Here is a 6,926-nt window from a genome sequence, read left to right as displayed (position 1 = left end):
AAAAAAAAAAAAAAAAAAAGAAAAAAAAAAGATGTTATTATTTAGTGGCTCTAAATGAAGGTAGAGGGGTGAATATTTAGGTTTTCATCTAAATATTTGATATTTATCATTAGGATGGTTCTAAATTCACAGGCCCCATCCTCTAGCTTTGGCTACAAAAATGACAACAAATGTGAGTATTTCTGTAAAATAATCTTAGAAATGACATTTATGGACTTATGTTTTGAGGCCACATATTGGGATTAGGTAGAATAAACTTATATTTAAGTTATGCTTTACCTATGAAGCTTCCAGGAATTTTAGAGATGTCAGAATGGCTTGAGTGACATATAAAAAATTAGAAAGTTGGCTGGGTGTGGTGGCTCACACTTGTAATCCCAGCACTTTGGGAGGTTGAGGTGGGCAGATCACAAGGTCAAGAGATTGAGACCATCCTGGCCAACACGGGGAAACCTCATCTCTATTAAAATATAAAAATTAGCTGAGCATTGTGGCACACACCTGTAGTCCCACCTATTCAGGAGGCTGAGGCAGGAGAATTACTTGAACCTGGGAGGCAGAGGTTACAGTGAGCCAAGATTGTGCCACTGCACTCCAGCCTGGCAACAGAGCAAGACTCTGTCTCAAAAAAAAAAAAAAATTAGAAAGTAGTATTTGCCACTGCTTTCTCTTGAGGAAAATAGTGCACTGGAATTTTTACTTGAAAGCATGTGGGTGAAAAGATAAAATATCAGGTAACATGATTTAAAAATTTGGTCTAGTCTCATTTTCCTTACACTAATTCCCATTAAAATACGAAAGTGAAAGCATTCAGCTAAATTGTGAAAGTCAAATTGGATTTTAAAAGCAGATATGGATACAATTATTATATGTCAACTTAAGAAAAAAGCAGATATGGAAAAAACCTTATATTGTATGATTCCATTCACATGAACTGTCTAGAACAGGCAAATCTACCAAGACAGAAAGTGGATTAGTGGTTGCCTGGGGGAGGGGAGAACTGGGGACTGCTAATAGGTATGGAGTGACAGAAAGCTTCTAAAATTATATTGTGGTGATGGCTGTGCAGCTCTGTGACTATACTAAAACCACTAACTTTTATGGTGTATGAATTATTCACGAATAAAGCTAATATTTTATTTTGTTTATTTATTTATTTTTTTGAGACAAAGAGTCTCGCTTTGTTGCCCAGGCTGGAGTATGGTGGTGCAATCTCGGCTCACTGCAACCTCCATTTCCTAGGCTCAAGCAATTCTCATGCCTCAGCCTCCAGAGTAGCTGGGATTACAGGCACATACCACACTCGGCTAACTTTTTTATTTTTAGTAGAGAAGGGGTTTTGTCATGTTGGCCAGGCTAGTCTCGAACTCCTGGCCTCAAGTGATCCATCCGCCTCAGCCTCCCAAAGTGCTAGGATTACAGGGGTGAAGCTGCCATTCTTTCCCCCTGGCCAAAAGAGTACATCAAAAATAAAACCATATCCTAGGAGGAGTGGCAGAGACCTAAATGTAGGGATATGGCAGATAATTTTATGTGTAAACTCAGCTAGGCTATAACGCTATAGCACAAGGCTACAGTGCCTAGTTACCTGATAAAACACCCATCTGAACGTTGCTGTCAGCATATTTTTTAGAATTAATTAACATTTAAATCAGTAGATTTTTATAAGTAAAGCTGAGTATCTTCCATATTACAGGTGAATCTCATCCAGTTGGTTGAAGGCCTTAAGACTAAGGTCCCCTGAAAAAGAAATTCTGCCTTGAAACAGCTTTCAGATTCAAGACTGCAACACCAACTTCCCTGGGTCTCCAGTCTCCTGGCCCGCCCTACATATTTCTAATCTTCCAGCTCCTCCAACTGTATGAGACAATTTCTTAAAATACATCCCTCTTTCTCTTTCTGTATGTACCTAAATACAGACACACATGTACACAGAGAGAGAGAAAATGAGAGGGGAGGGGGGAAGAGAGAGAGAGAGAAAGAGATCCTATTGATTCTGTTTCTCTAGAAAACTCTGACAAATCCAAGGATTGATGGGTCCCATCACAGTCTGGCCCTTGCAGTAACCAAATGGATCCTGGATTACAATCGACTGACTACCAAGTGAGTAGAAACCCCACCTGTATCTGCTGTGCCAGATACGGTAAATCTGCTAGAGGAGGTCAGTAGAACTCCAGGTTAACTGATGAGGCCCACCTGGTGCATGCATTCTTTTACATCCCTGTTAGGAAAGGGGCAGAAGCAGCTCACATTTACAAAAGACAGACAACAGTGTACCTTGCAGTTTGTCTCAGGGATATGTTAACTCTCTCATGCTCTGCATAAGATATCCAAAACAAGCCAGATTATTGGGCCCGTCTGTATAATATGATGTTGGTCTACAATATGAGTGATATATTGTTACTGTCACCTGGTAAGCAATAAAGGACAAGGACATTGGAGGTCTTGGTAGATATATGCATTCCAGAGGGAAGGAGGTACCTGGAAGAAACCTCATGAAGTTTCAAGAGCCTACCACATCAATGAAGTTTTTAGGGGTCAAGCAGTCAGGAGCATGCTGGGACATCCCCCCTGACTCCATCAAAGTAAAGGTCAACCAACTGCATCTTGTGCCTCTCACCACTAAGAAAAAGACACAATGGTGGGCCTCTTCAGGTTCTGAAGGCAGCATATTCCATGTTTGGGAATAATGCTCAGACCCATTTACCAAGTGAGATGAAAGGATGATGGCTTTGTGAGGGGCCCAAAACGGAAAGAGCTTTGCAACAGGTCCAGGCAGCAGTGTAATCAGCCCTGCCAGTTGGGCTATACGACCTTGTAGACTCTGTGGTTCTAAAGGAATCTGCAGTGTAAAAAGAAGCCATGTGAAGCTTATAGTGAGCCCCAGTAGGAAAATCCCAATGTAGATTGCTAGGGTTCTGGAGCAAGGCCTTGCCATCTGCAGTGAAGAACCACACACAATTTGAAGTCAGCTCCTGGGTATTTGGTCCTTGGTAAAGATGCAGTTTCTGATCGTGTCATATCACATAACCACATCAAAGATGTTCATCACAAGCTGGGATCTGTGGGTGTTTTTTTTTTTTTTTTTTTGAGACGGAGTCTTGCTCTGTCACCAGGCTAGAGTGCAGTGGCGCAATCTCGGCTCACTGCAACCTCTGCCTCCTGGGTTCAAGTGATTCTTCCGCCTCAGCCTCCTGAGTAGCTGGGACCACAGGCACGGGCCACCAGGCCCAGCTAATTTTTTTGTATTTTTAGTAGAGATGGGGTTTCACCGTGTTGGCCAGGATGGTCTCGATCTCTTGACCTCGTGATCCACCCCGCCTTGGCCTCCCAAAGTGCTGGGATTACAGGCATGAGCCACCACGCCCGGCCTGCTGGGATCTGTTAGATTTACCAAGTCATTAGGTCAGGCAGGCTCAACAGCAATTCACTGTAGGATGGAAGAGGTCTGCCAGCACTGGGCACGAGCAAGGCCAGAGGGTACAGTGAACAGCACAAGCAGGGAGCTGAGACCCTGTAATCCCCACCAGCACTGCACTAGCGCTTCTTTGTTAGTTCATGCATGTGTCTACACAGAGACTCCCTTGCGACTAGCTTTTGAAGGAGGAAAAAGAACCAAACTTGCTTCATGGACGATTTGGTTTGGCGTATACGAGCTGAAAACAGACGGCATTTGCACTACAGCCATACTCAGGGACAGTCCTGAAAGATGCTGATGAGGGGAAATCCTTCCATGGGCACGCTTCAGGTGGTGTCCCTGGTCATCCATGTCATATGGAGAACAAGGTGGCCCAAGATTAGAATATGTAAAGACTCATGGGGAGTGGAGAGTGATTCACTGGTCAGCTAGGAGCCTAAAAAGGAAAAAGATTGGGAGACTGGGGCCAAGAAACTGATGGACTCATGGGAATGGGCACCAAATGTGAAGATCTTTGTATTATGTATTTATGCCTACCAGGAATCATGAAAGAGGTGACAACAACCAAAAGAATAATTCAGCCAGTTGACTCAATAGCCTCTGTGGTGCCAGTGGTGGCACAAGGGGTTCATAAGAGGAATGCCCATGGTGCCAGGGACAGAGGCTATACCTAAACCCAGTATCATGGATGTCTACTTAACAAGGCTGATTTAGCTGTCGCTGCTATTGAAAGTCCATCCTGATCTCAAGAGGCCAATGCTGAGATCCTGACAGAGGATCATCTTTTGAGACTAACGAACCATTTGGTGGTAAGTTGATGACACTGGACCCCTCCAACCTGGGAAGGGGCAGCAGTTCACCTTGACTTAGAAGTGATACATATTCCCAGCCATGGGTTTGCCCTTCCTGCCTACAGGGCCTAGTCAGTCCCCTTGCACAAGACTCACAGAATGTCTGATTAAGCAACATGGTATACCACATAACATCACTTAGGGGATCCACTTTAGAGCAAAGGCAGGGCAGAGGTGCAGCAATGGGCATAAGACTGTGGCTCCACTGTTCCTACCACAAAACGCACCTCAGCTGCCAGCCTGGGATGGCAGTGGCTTCAAAGGGCGTCAATTTTTGTCCCCCACGATAAAGAATTATATGGCCCAAAATGTCAATGTGCCACTGTTGGAAAACTATGAAAGAGCCATCAAGGAACAGGAGAGGCACGGCTTGAAGACACTGTCCTGCGACCATGGGCTGTGCTACACAGCCTGAATCAATCACCATTACACAGTACTATATTCCCAATTGGCAGAAGACATGGGCCTGGGGACCAAGGGTAGAAGGAAAAATGACCTTGCTTACAGTCATTCCCGGGAGCCCACTCCGGAACACTGCTTCCTATCACCACAACTCTAGGGCTGTGGGTCTAGAGGTCCCAGTTCCTGGAGAAGGGATGCTTCTACCAGAGGACACAGTAAGCATCCCCTTAACTTTAAGCTACAACTGCAACCCAATCAATTCAGAATCCCATGCCAAAAGTCCAGCAGATAAGGCAATGAGTCACTGGCAGGAGCAATAGGCCCTGGTCATCAGGAGCTGGGGGTGCTGATACACATCTCTTAGTATCCCTTGCCCAATTTTGATGGTAAGTGGACAAATGTGGTAGCCAGGGTCCTCCAGACTCCTCCAAGATGAGGGTCTGGGCCACCCTGTCTAGACAAGCAGAAGTGGCAGATGAGGGTGAAGGGAATCTGGATGGGTCGCAGAGGCGGCAGAAGATGAGTCTTAGTTGCAGCCTCAAGGCCAGATGCAGCACTGGGAGCTGTAGCTCTGTCCCTCAAACTTACTCTTGTAAATTTCCCCAGAAAAGAAACCAATTAGAAACTAGATTATGCAGGCTTTTACAGGCCATAGGAAAGATTCTGGATACTTTTATCTTCATAGTGGGACAAAATTCCTAGGCCTTTTTCCTTGCTCGGTTTCTAGAAAATTGGTAGCTAGACACATTATACTTCCCTGTCCTCTAGCCAGAGAATGGAATATCTCTGGAGAAATTCTACAGACACTGATATTTGAGATCCTCCAATAAAACAGCCAGATCCTTGGCCAGAAGCGTTGGTTCATGCCTGTAATCCCAGCACTTTGGGAGGCCGAGGTGGGCAAATCACTTGAGGTCAGGAGTTGGAGACCAGCCTGGCCAACATGGTGAAACCCTGTCTCTACTAAAAATACAAAAATTAGCCAGGTGTGGTGTTACATGCCTATAGTTCCAGCTATTCGGGAGGCTGAGGCACAAGAATTGCTTGAACCTGGGATATGGAGGTTGCAGTGAGCCAAGATCGAGCCACCGCAGTGCAGCCTGGGCAACCGAGAGAGACTCAATCTCAAAAAAACAAAACAAAACCAAACAAAACAGGTAGGTCCTTGCTTCATAATCCTATAGTCAAGCCCACCAGTTGATAAGTCTGATATATCGCAAAGAACCTCCAGTCTGCATTTTAGTGCCTCATTCTTTAAATAAACAGGCTAGATAGAGCCAGGCATGGTGGCTCTTGCCTGTAATCCCAGGACTTTGGGAGGCCAAGAAAGGAGGATAGTTGAGCCTAGGAGTTCGAGACCAGCCAGGGCAACAAAGTGAGACCCTGTCTCTACAAAAAAAAAAAAAATGTAATGTCTCAGATCATATGGGTACAATTATATATGTGTGTGTATGTATGTATGTGTGTATATATGTATGTGTACGTGTATATATCTATATCTATCCATAGATATAGATACACACACATATATAAAAAAATCAGCTGGGCATACTGGCATGGGCCTGTAGTCCCAGGTACTCAGGAGGCTGAAATGGCAGGATCACTTGAGTGCAGGAGTTCAAGGCTACAGTGAGCTATGATCATGTCACTACACTGCAGCCTAGGTGACAGAGTGAAATCCCCTCTCAAATTCATTAATTGATTAATTATTTAAAAAAAACAGGCCAGGAAGGAAATTCAGACATTTCAGAAAAGCTTCTAACATAACAGACAAGAGTAAATGAACAAACAAAAGGAACTATCAGAGAAAGAAACAATGTGAGACAGCAAGACCAACTCTTCAAAAGTTACAGTAAAGATCATTAAAGAGATTAGAGAAAATAATGCATCCATAATACAAGAGTAGAATGCTATAAAAAAGAACATTTGGAAAAAATTAAAAATTCAGTAGAAGTGTTAGAAAACCAATCAGAGGCCAGGCGCGGTGGCTCATGCCTGTAATCCCAGCACTTTGGGAGGCCGAGGTGGGTGGATCACAAGGTCAGGGGATCGAGATCATCCTGGTCAACATGGTGAAACCCCGTCTCTACTAAAGATACAAAAAAATTAGCTGGGCATGGTGGCACGTGCCTGTAATCGCAACTACTCAGGAGGCTGAGGCAGGAGAATTGCCTGAACCCAGGAGGAGGAGGTTGCCGTGAGCCGAGATCGCGCCATTGCACTCCAGCCCGGGTAACAAGAGCGAAACTCTGTGT

General features: G+C 44.5%; 1 protein-coding gene across 7 annotated transcripts in view; it reads right to left on the bottom strand.

Moving 5' to 3' along the window:
* Positions 1-6,926, bottom strand: part of TAMM41 (TAM41 mitochondrial translocator assembly and maintenance homolog) — a 59,055-nt gene that overhangs the window by 19,988 nt on the left and 32,141 nt on the right. For 2 of the 7 annotated variants that reach the window (XR_001817291.1, XR_001817292.2), the window contains exon 6: positions 2,815-2,938. The exons of the other annotated variants lie outside the window; for them this stretch is intronic. The gene's annotated coding sequence lies outside the window, so the exon portion shown is untranslated. The remainder of the gene's footprint in view (positions 1-2,814; positions 2,939-6,926) is intronic. 7 annotated transcript variants of the gene reach the window in all.

The sequence above is a fragment of the Cebus imitator genome, unplaced genomic scaffold, assembly GCF_001604975.1.
Source record: "Cebus imitator isolate Cc_AM_T3 unplaced genomic scaffold, Cebus_imitator-1.0 Scaffold281, whole genome shotgun sequence".
NCBI classification, from domain to species: Eukaryota; Metazoa; Chordata; class Mammalia; order Primates; family Cebidae; genus Cebus; species Cebus imitator.
This window is presented reverse-complemented; position numbering and strand designations above follow the sequence as displayed.